Here is a 12253-nt window from a genome sequence, read left to right as displayed (position 1 = left end):
CTGTTTCTATCTATCACTGCCCTAGGGTGATTCTCAAGAAAGTCATTAGAAAAACTAATTCACAAGTTTACATTAACCACTAACGGGCAGTGTCAAAAAAAAAAAAAAAAAGATTAGGTAAGTGAGGCTATGCATGAAAGTTCCAACTCCAGCCCCATCCCTGAATCTGTACATGTTGGCCAACAATCCAAGCACACGAGTTAGTAAAAAGGGAATGTTTAGTCTGTGTGCTTATGTAAGCTGGGCCTGTTATGGCTCCTGCATTCTTTGTCCCTTATGTGTTTAAACACTTAAATGCTCTCAGGGTGGATACCCTTGGCCTGTCTTCTGCAGAAATGCAAGAATGCTTTTTTACTAAGTCCACTCTGTCAACTGCCAACAAACAACCCCTTCCGTCAAGACAACTATCTCCTGGCTAAGAGGAATCATCACCATCTCACATCCTCTGTGCCATTCACACCCCTGGAAAGGAGAACTCAGAAGCCATAAAATGACTTGTAACATTACCCTCTAGGGCTAATGATTTTAATTTGCATAATTTTCCAATAAATCAAGTGTCTGATAAGTGATACTGTGTTGACCATTGGGGAAAATAACACAACACTCTAAATGCCCTCATAAATAGACCAAGGTGGTAAGGTAATGAAGATTTCCTGTTAGAGACAATATAAACAAAGCAAAAACAGCATGTAACTCAAGAATTCTTATTATTCCTCCCTCTTCCTCCTGGGAACATTGTAACCAAGTTCTAAAATGGTGATGCAGCAAACAGAAACACCATCACACACTCTCTCTTATTTGAAAACTTATTTGGAAATATAACTGGACTCTGGTAAAACTGATTTAAGAAATGTAAAAGGCAGCAAGAGCTTTTTCTGGGAGAAGATGTAAAAAGTAACATCAATAATGGTGTTGATGTTACTCCTCTTCTGGGCCTTAAGGAGCTCAAAAGGCAGTGTGCTTTTTAAAAAGCAATGTAGTGAAATATGTAGATAACATATTCAGGGTAAACAAATGAAGAAAGTATGATTAGAGCAATTATTATAATTTGCAAGCTATATGAAAATTTTACCTGTACATGCACCTGCATGCCTACAGCATGATCTTGTGAGATTGATCATTTTGGATGATTTTTTTTTTTTTGCTACACTTAATCAGAAAGACATGGACAAGAGAAGATCCAGAAACCATTGCTGCAATTATTGCTGGGCCATGTAAGATCTGGGCTTAATGCATTTTAACAGTGGGGCTCTCTATCAACCACTGAGCTGCTTTTAATATCCACTTCCCACCTAATCTCCAGCACAAATCTGGTCTGTGATCTGCTATGTGCCTGGTACTTTGATGATGTATTTAGGGATGGAGATTAATTGAATCTAATTCTATCTAAAGGGCATTGTATTAGATCCATGCTTTCAAAATGCCTGGCTAGGTGTCAAAATCACTAAGACACTGCTAAAAAGGCACACTCATCCAGACAGTGTGGGTCAGCACTGCTGTGTATGTGGTCTGTAAGTCTGTTCTCTCTAACAAACTCTTTGAATGATTCTGAATCACAGCTAGAGTGGACAGCCACTGGGGGAAATGACCTAAAGTCTTTTTTGGTTGTAATACTATTTAGATGTAATAAGTCTTTATCTTACACTTCTATAAACCTGAGTAGTACCATTCCTTACCCAGAGAAGATATTCGTGTGTGTGTGTGTGTGTGTGTGTGTGTGTGTGTGTGTGTGTGTGTGTGTGTATGTATTGTTTCATCTCAGTAGCATTTAGGCTTGAAAATTCAGGCATCAGAAACAAACAGAACCTCCAACATTACATCTCTTAAAATAACCTTCAAGAAGCACCAAGAACAAGCAGGAGGCAGGAGGGAGGGGACAAGCCATCTGTATTCCTTTCAGTGGCTCCTACCTACTGGACAGCACATGCTTCTTTTTTTCTCACTTAAGCAGAATGGCATCTTATTTATTTACAGTTTCAGAGTTTCAGACGGGTGTGATGCATTTATCTAAGTTATTTTTATATCAATAAAAATTCAAGAGTCAGATATTGGGGCAAAAGTCTGATAGATCCAGAGAGTGGCAGAGGAATGATCAGCTGACCCTAATTCTCCACACTTACCAGATTGAGAGGGCCAAGGATTTCTCTAAGCCTCTGCCTATATTTTCCTGTACCCCACTATGTGGGTTTTCCAAAACCTCTATGGCTAATTAGGGTCAGTCAATGACTGACTCTGCCCTCTGATTCAACATAAAATGTATGAACAACCTTGGATTGTTGCCAGGGGTCCGTGCCTGCCACAGCTTGGGTGTGAGGGTTAGGAGGAAGCTCTCTTCTGCTACAGGGGTCCTGGAGACTGCACTCAAGGCATGAAGCTCCTTTACCCGGAGCTTGCTGGCCTGCCTGTCTGGCCAATCAGCCAGTCAGTGAACTCCAGGTTCAAGGAGAGACTCTGTCTCAAAAGCAAAGTGGGAAGCAATCGAAATCATGCAAAAATTAACCAGGAGCCTATCCGTGCGCGCGCACACGCGCGCGCACGCACACACACACACCACACACAACATGATAAATTTGACAGGTAAGATAAAGGAATTATCATTTCTTAGATATATTTGAGGCCTATATATAAACATAATTTACATTATTACAGGGCCATTACTATCAGGTTTCATTAACAATAAGGAAGGGACAATTATATGTGTAATAGAGTGATTTTGGAGTATAGATTATACCAATATGGCATTTTTTTTTTTTTTTGAAACAGGGTCTTACTATGGTAGACCTGTCTGGCCTGGAACTCACTGTATAGGCCAGGCTGGCCTCAAACTCACAAAGGTCTGCTTCCTGCTGAGTACTGGATTAAAGGCCTGTGCCATACAGCCAGCTTTTCACTTTGATTTCAGCTTTAGCCTTGGTATTTGGTCACTTTATATTTATGCACCTCATTATTGTTAAGCAAATATTTGTTAAGCACATTTCTAGCATCTTGCTCACTGTAGAAGTGACAGCTATGCCATGGGCATGGAGCCTGTAATCAACTGTATCGAGTAAAAAGACAATCTCAATGCTGTGAGCCAAGGGTTCTCACAGGGCTAATCCAGGGTAGTGCCCTGGAATATTATTAAGAAATGGAAGAGGGTAAGATTATAAATACAAGGCAGAGTCTATTAGACAGGTCCAGCAGTGTTAGAGTCTAATTTAAAATGCTGAAAGATATGTGTCCAGGTATCTCGTTCAGATTATTAAAGTCCTTGTTAACCATTTCTAACCCTTTCTCATTATTACAAATCCTTTCCCCCATAATTAATGTCTTAGTTCTATATTATTTGATACATGATTTTTATTTTTTGCCAGGAATACAAAGCACAAAAGAACATCTGAGGGAAAGGGACACGTGGAAAGTTGTGACAGTAATAGGCTCCTTCTCTCAGAATGGTTAGGAGGGCCAGTTCTTTCAGGGGAGATACAATTCCCCAGAGGGTCCAGTAGCTTCTGTGCATATTATATATTATTCATAGACATTATTAATCTCCCAGGAGATTAATGTATAGAGTACAGATTGCTATGTATGTATATGGATGGAGTATAATTTTGTACACATTTGCAAGGCGTAAACAAGAGATGAACTTAGATTCCAGTAAGTGGTTGCTGGTGTGAGAAGCAGACTTTTCTAAGGAAACAATTCTCTGCAGCTACAGAGACACAATCCTTGCTACTCCATTTGCTTTTGGTTCATCAATACTGTAAGCAGTGTTTCTCAACCTATGGATTGCCATCCCTTTGGGGGTGGCACATCAGAAATCCTGCATATCAGATATTTACATTAGAATTCTTTACACTAGCAAAATTATAGTCATGAAGTAGCATCTAAATATTTTATGGTTGGGGGTCACCACAACATAAGGAACTGATTTAAAGGGTCACAACATTAAGAAGGCTGAGAATCTTCTGATCCGTAGTCAGACGAGTTATCCATTGTGCCACTGGCCCAGTGCTGAATGCACCAGGCTCTGCTGACTCCCCATGGGAAACCTTACCTTGGAGGTAAGGCTTGAGGGCAGGAGGAGGGAGGACAGGGGAAGCTGTGGTTGGCATGTAAAATGAATAGAACATCTCTTAATAAAAAAAAAAAGGCTGAGAATCACTGCCTTATGAAGTGTGTTTTTGGAATGTTTTTATTACTTTTTAGGGCATATAATCCAAATAGTTTTCTTTTACTGTTGAACAGTGGAACAAGTACAGATGAGTTAAGATGCTATGTCAGGCACATCTGAGATCTCCCCTTCACACAGGAATGGAGAAGGGTTAACATGTTTGACATGAAGACACACTTTGTTGTAGAGCAATGAACAGTCACCAACTGTTGCCAAGCTATTTTCAGGACTTCTGGGTAATAATTATTTGCACCTTTTCAAGAAGGGTGGGAAAGTTCCATTTGAAAATGGATTCCAACACTCCTATTTAAATGCATTTTGTATACATTCAAGATACTTCAAAATGTTCAATGTGAACAAGGTAGAGAAAGCTGGTCTGTTGTTAAGATTTAAATTCAGTGGAAAGTTACCAGTTTCAATCACAAAAATACACAAGGTAAGAAAGAACAGTCTAATCATGGGGCCAGTTCTTCAGGCCTGGGGAATTCTTACTATGTGGTAATTGAAGATCTGCCACTAACTGGGAGTCCTAAGGGATTTGCATGCTGGGAAAAAAGCCAACCGGGACTCTCACTGAATTCTGACAAATCTTAACCTACACATGCTTGCCAAGTCACTCTGAATCTGATTTTCATACCTTTCCTTGTGAATCATTCACTCACAATTAAATCTACTGAGGGAAATACTATTCTGCAGCTCAATAATTTAGCCCAAAGAGACACAAAACAAGGACAAAAATAAGCCCATACCTGCTTTATTTGTCATTTTGTCAAAATGGAGCTATAGAGTTTATATCTTAGTCATCACTGAGGGCAAGTTAAGCTCAGTGGATTTTTAATATTTAGGAGCTCTTGTTATTAGCAAGATAAACTTTTGTTGAAATTTTGTTCAGATTGATTACATTTTTTCCCTTTAGCATTTGGTACTACAATATTTGGTTTTTATAATATAATTAAATGTAATGGTGTGTCAGAATAAATAAAGAGTTATGAAATTTTAACCCTTTACTTAAGAGGCTAAAGAAATATGTTTTAAATTTAAATATATTTTGATCATATTCTTCTCCTCTCCTACCAACTTTTAGTTTTCTCAAAAAAAAAAAAAAAAAAAAAAAAAACAAAAAAAAAAAACCAGAAACCCAGTCAGTACAACCAACCCACCCCAATCAAGAAAACAGAACACTACCCAAACAACACCAACAAACCTTCTAAACTGTAACTAAATAAAAGCACACAGAAAAACTGTGGAGTCCATTATATGTTGGTCAACTGCTCCTGAACGTGAGGCCTGCCCTGGAGTGTCATTGATGTACCCAGTGTCGCTCCATTGGAGACATTTGAGCTTCCCTCTCCCAGCAGGTATAAATGACAATTTCTTTGTTAACCTTTACCCTAGTGGCTAGGTTTTCTATTCATTTATTTAAAATATAACAAAAAAAAAATACAATAAGATAAAACAAAAACTATCACATTGAAGTTGAACAAGACAAATAAACAGAAGAAAAAAATGCAAGAATAGGTTTAAGAGTCAGAGACCCACTCTTTGGCAAACTCAGGAATCTCATAAAAGCCCTAAGCTGGAAGCCATAACATAAACACAGAGGACCCGGTGCAGACCTGTGCAGCCCCACTCATGCTGCCAGAGTGTCTCTGAGTTCATATGAGTGAGGACCTTGTTTTCTTGGTGTCCTCCATCCCCTCTAGGTCTTACACTCTTTCCCCCTCCTTTTCTGAGGGGTTCCCTGAGCCTGGAGGGGAGCAGGGGTTTGACAGACACATCCCATTTAGGGCTGAGTGTTCCAAGGTCTCTCACTCTTTGCATAATGTCTGGCTGTGGGGCTCTATATCTGTTTCCCATCTGCTGTTGGAGGAAGCTTCTCTGATGATGGCTGAACAAGACGCTAATCTTTGAGTATAGCAGAATATATCAGGACACATTTTATCACTACATTCCACCCCCACCCCCGCTGTTTTTAGACCAGTATTATTTGGTTTTATCCTAGGTCCCTGGGCTATCTAGTCTCAGATTCTTGGTCACCCAAGCATCTCATGGAGTGGGCCTTAAGTCAAATCTGTTACTGGCTGATTATTTCCCCAAGTTTGTGTCATGTTGTCCTAGTATACATTGCAGGTAGGAAAGGCAGGCAGAGAAGTGTTTATGGCTGGCTTGGTGTTTATGTTTCTCTTTTGATAGTGTCTTTTAACAAATGGCGCTGGCCAAACTGGATGTCTGTATGTAGAAGAATCCAAATAGAATCCAAAAAGAATACTTATCAGCCTACACAAAACACAACTCCAAGTGGATCAAAGACCTCAACGTAAAACCAGATACATTGAAGCCAGCAGAAGAGACGATGGGGAAAAAGCTTGAACTCATTGACACAGGAAATGACTTTCTAAACAGAACACTCTTAGCACAGGCACTAAGATCAACAATTAATGAAATGGACTTCATGAAACTGAGAAGCTTCTGCATGGTAAAGGACACCGTCATTCAAAGTGGCAGTCTACAGTGGGAAATGTTTTTACCAACTACATATCTGACAGAGAGCTAATATCTAAAATATATAAAGAACTTAAGAAACTAAATATCAAGAAAACAAATAATCCAATTAAAAAAGGGGTACAGATTTAAACAGATAATTCACAATAGAGGAAACTTAGATGGCTGAGAAACACTTAAAGAAAACACTTAACATCCTTAGTCATCAGGGAAATGCAAATAAAAACTTCTTTGAGATTCCATCTTACACCTGTCCTAATGGCTAAGATCAGTAACACTATTGACAATTTGCACTGGAGAGGATGTGGAATAGAGGAACACTCCTCCACTGTAGGTGGGAGTGTAAACTCGTACAGCCACAAAGGACATCAGTGTGGCTGTTCTTTGAGAAGATGGGAACCAATCTGCCTTAAAATCCAGCTATACCACTCTTGGGCATATACCCAAAGGATACTTCATGTTACCAGACACTTGTTCAACTATGTTCACTGTTGCCCTCTTGATAATAGCCATAGACAAGAAACACCTGGATGTCCCCCACCAGAAGAATGGGTAAAGAAAATGTAGTATACTTACATAATGGAAAAATACTTTAATGCTACAACATTTAACCAAACACTTTACTTCAGACAATCATATTTATTTTGGATTACCAAATCTTTTGGTAGCTTTGAAAACTTATTTAAGCTTTAGTCAGGAATGACCACTTTGTTCAAGATAGAAAAGCCAAAAGGGAATCCATCTAATTGAACCCATTTCAACACTAACATTTATTGAGCTGTTAGAAATCTGCAGATAAGGGCTGTGGTGGCACATGCCTTTAATCTCAGCACTTGGGAGGCAGAGGCAGGCAGATCTTTGTGAGTTCGAGGCCAGCCTGGTCTACAGAGCGAGATCCAGGAAAGGCGCAAAGCTACACAGAGAAACCCTGTCTCGAAAAACAAAAAAAAAAAAAAAAAAAAAAAAAAAGAAATCTGCAGACAAAATGCTAAGTATTCATAGTTTTTTTTTTTTTTATTTTGCTGTAAGTTACATTTTAGGACAAGATTTTTGAAATCTATAGAAAGGGATACATTAGTGGTTCCTTGGAGGTGATTAATAGATAACCTTGGCTTAACAAAATTCAGAATTCTTTGTCCTCTATGTAAGAGGAAATACAACGTTATTCTCCCTTTTCACTATTACACTCAGTACTACTAATTTGTTTAGGTTATTTAATTATTTTATGTGATTGAGACAAGGTTTCACTGTGTATCCCAGACTGGCATGGAGCTTGTTATGTAGCCTAGCCTGTCCTGAAACTCACAGTGGTCCTTCTGTCTCAGTCTCCCAAATTATGGGTAAAGATATGACCCACAACCTTAGGCTACATTATTATGTAAAAATAGTCAAAGTAACACACCTTAATGGTTAGAAATATCAAGTGGTATAGTAGAGGTCAAGAAAAAATGGGAAAAATAAATAAAGGAAGGTGGTGGTGTGCATCAGTAGCTACAGCTCCTTGGGAGCCTCAGGCTGGGTGTTTACTTGAGGTAGAGATAGCCTGGACAACACAGGAGACACCATCTAGAGCTGCGGTGGACGGGCTGTTCTTTCTACCCAGCTCACTCCCAGGAACTGTGTTAAGTCATTTCAGGGCTTTTCTTTTAGGGACGGATGTCCATAATTATGAGCCAATGTTTTTCAGAAATTGGTTTGTAAGCCATTAATAATATCTGAAGTGATTTGGATAAGACTGAATATTTTCCAGCTATCACTTATGGTAAAGGTAAAATAGAAGATATAAACTAGAACATCAAACCAAGAAACTCACAGATATATTGCTAAGGATAAGGCTAAAATAAATACTTAAAAATTATGTTGGTAAGAAAATTCCTTAAGCAGAAAAAAATATCTCTACTGATATGTGGACAAAGAAAAATTTATAAAGGTGGTGAAAAGATGATAGAGATCTGAGAAACCATACTTTAAATACTGTGACTATTTTGTTATTTCTTTTCATAATAAAAAATTCATTTCCATATATTAAAGTTTTAGAAGACAAATCAACAGTCAAGCAGCCTTCCTGATATAGAATCAATATGGGTTTCAGAGGCAGAGATTACTCTATATGAGATGAATCGGAAGAAATGGAAAAGTAGAGGCATGAATATAAGCAAACCGAGAGCCACATCAGCATCAGAATTAATAGAGGAGACTTCCTGGTGCAGAAGCAGAGAAACTATGAAATGACCTTCCTACAAACTTGGACACGACCAAGACAAATCACAGATGGTCACAGTAAAAAGAGAATATAAAATGTGTGATATTCTTGCTTATAAGCTGTATGTCCTGAATAGAGCTGCGTAGGACATTAGAAGGTCAGACAGAAACAGGATAATTCAGAACTATTTGGGACTGTCCCAAAAGCTGCAGGATGTTGCTGCCCTGCTGCCTAAATTCAAGTATCATCCTTCAATTACTGTGACAACCCAAACATCTCTGATGGAATATCACATTCCCCTTCAACGCTTAAAGTCTCAGGTTAGTTAGCTTAAATGTTATTTCCCCGCTTGTTGTGAGATTTCCACACACCAGGGAGATAATTAGCTACTTCTATTTCTTTGTGTCTACTTATCTTTTCTGAGTTCCACTGCAGTCCAGAGTACTGAAACAGAGGTCAGGGAGGCAGTCAATAGGGGAGGGTTGGTGGAGAAGAGAGACATATTAGGACAAGGGCAGGAACGTCCTTTAAGATCAAGAGTATTGTGAATAGGAAAGGGACGGGAATAGTGAGTGATTTTATAATAGATGTGCTGACTCTATGACCCCCTTCCAATATCTGAGACATTCCTACATTTTGTGTAACTTACAGGCTTTCACAACGTGAACCTTGAGTCTATTAGTTGGAATGCTAGCAAGAAGAGCCTCATTTGCCCCTTTTTTGATGTATCTACTTTAAAGTAAGGCTGTTTTTAACTTTGATGAAGTCTAATTTATCTATTTCCTTTGAATGTGCGTGCCCTAGGTGTTGTATCTAAGAAACCACTGTTAAATCAAAGTTCACAAAGATAAAGACAGGCTTTCTTCTAAGAATTTATTTTTAGTTTGCCCTACATTTATGGCTTTGTTCTAGAATTAACATATATATGCATATTGTGAGGCAGGAATCCGATTCAATCTTTTCCATATAGGTAAATAGTTGTATGAGAAGCATATGGTAAACCATCACTAAAGACAATTTTGGGGACTCTTGCATTAATCATTTAACCATGGGTATGAAGGTTCTTCTTTTTCTTGGGTCTTGTTTTAGTGGTTGCCTACTTTTTAATTCTTTAGTGACTTGAATACACAGTTTAGAGAGACTGAACCACCTTCCCAGTCCAACAGTGGTAAATTTTAGTAATTTTTTTTAATAAACCCTTCCCCATTTGCTCTATGAACTTAGGTTAATGTGATTTAGAGAAATATTTTCATTAGTTAAATGGTTATGCTGGTAGAGGTTATAGATACCAGTATCATATCACTACCTCACATGTCCACTTTACTATTTCTTTATTAACTTAAAATATTGTTGACTAGCTTTTATACTGTCTTCTAGCCTTCACATCTGTGAATTTTTATGTATCAACCATCATTTTTAGTCTCTTTATGTTATCTTTATAATTAGTATGATTTTATCAGTTAAGTTGCTTTTGCTTGTTTTTTGAGACAGAGTCCACTATGTAGCCTTTGTTGTCCTAGAACTTGTCCTGTAGCCCAAGCTAGTCTTGAACTCCCAAGATCCGACTCTACCTCATGAGTGCTGGGATTAAAAGGGTGCATTATCATGCCTGGTCTGTTAAGTTACTATTAGTTGAAACTTAACAGGAAATCTATAAAACTGCCCCATTTAATGAGCGAATTTATTATTTCATATAGAAGGAAATCTAAAGTTCTACTTCAGACTTGTTCTTCAAAATACTTCATGTATTTTTCTCAGCTCTGACATCCATATTAAAGTCTTCATACTAAGTCTGGTTCCTCACTTGCTCAGAAGATGTCTATCAGCAAGTAACACTGTTAGACACTTTTGTCCATGCCCAAAGAGAAACAAAACAGTTCTTCCAATGTGTTTTTTTCTCATCTCTTTGGACAGACCTCATGCTCGTTTGTGAACCAATGGCTGGTCAGTGGGACATATTACTAATGATCAGAGGATGGGATTGGCTACCAGGACCAGTGTGCCTTTGTTAAGAGGGCTCAATGCTTGGGGCTAAGTTAGGAAGAAAGGAGGTGCTTATGGATATTAAGTAGCAACTGATAGCACCCGTTACAAATGTGACTTTTTTCTTCCAACTTTTAACAGTCTATCTTGGTACCTATTTTTATAAGCAGATCTTGATGCCTCTGTCATTTCTTCTGTATATCCTATCTCATGTCTACTTTTCAACTTTTATCAGCGTTAAGGAGCTAATACTATCAGCTAACACCAAGTAATTTAAACAAGAGCATTAAATTAGGGAAAGTTACAGTTCAAGTATAAGGACATTATTTCACTAAAGAACACTCCATGGGATAAATTTGGAATGAGTATAGTATCACTGTATTTCTACCCATGAAGCTAATGTAACAAATATGATACAAGGAACCCCTCAAATCATCACGTTGAAGAAGGACAGCTTTTCCACTATAACCTTTGGCAATAACAGTCCCACAGTCAGAATGATGAAATTAGGTAATTTATATGATTAATTTATTCACTAACTAATCCCCAACACTCAGTCAGAGGACAAGGACAGAAGAACCGAAGACTAGGTGACCTTCCTAACATCACAGAAATGGCAGAAACTGAAGGAAGAAAAAAAATCAATGTTACAATAGCAACCACTGAATATAGAGACATCAAGTTAACATGAAATGTGCAGAACTCTTAGGAAGGGGATTGTAGGACTTTACTGGAAAGTGATAAACTATAATAATCACCATTAATAAAAATATCCACTAAAATGCCACTCATCCTCAAATTAATTTAACCTTACTTTCTGAGTTATTCAACTACAAATACTAAAATGATAAGAAGTGAAGTATGTTCAGGACAAGGCAGTAGCTACAATGGAGGAGCTATAAGAGAGGCATGTGTTAGGAGCTGCTGCTGCTTTTCGAAGGAAGACAGTTCGGTCGGCACAGAAAGAATGGCTTGTTAAATGTTGCCGGGGCATGTGCCTAAGGATTGCAAACTGGTACTGTATCCTTAGGTAAGTAACGCACCTCAGGAACTGTGGGAAAATGATGACAAAATGTCACTTAAAAAATAGGTAAAAGGAAGGGTTATAAACTTGTATAGTTAGTAGGGCCTTTAATGCCTAAATTTTAACAATAAAGATGAAGGTTAAACACCCTATACAAACACACCAAAACCAAACCAAACTAACAAACAAAAAAACAAAATCTAGAAATTTGGCACATTCCATAAAATACTATAACCAAAAATAAGGTGTAAAGGACAAAAGTGGAAGATTGTTTTCCACTTATGACAAAAATTGGCACTAAATAAACAAAACATCTTCCTGGTCAGGAATTTAAAATGGAGAACTGGATGGCCAAGGCTGTAGAGACAAGCCCTCACATACCATTGTC

General features: G+C 38.1%; 1 protein-coding gene across 3 annotated transcripts in view; it reads right to left on the bottom strand.

The window, feature by feature from the left end:
• Positions 1–12253, bottom strand: part of Rnf180 (ring finger protein 180) — a 178483-nt gene that overhangs the window by 37266 nt on the left and 128964 nt on the right. The window lies entirely within an intron of this gene.

The sequence above is a fragment of the Peromyscus leucopus genome, chromosome 11 (genome assembly GCF_004664715.2).
Source record: "Peromyscus leucopus breed LL Stock chromosome 11, UCI_PerLeu_2.1, whole genome shotgun sequence".
NCBI lineage: Eukaryota > Metazoa > Chordata > Mammalia > Rodentia > Cricetidae > Peromyscus > Peromyscus leucopus.
This window is presented reverse-complemented; position numbering and strand designations above follow the sequence as displayed.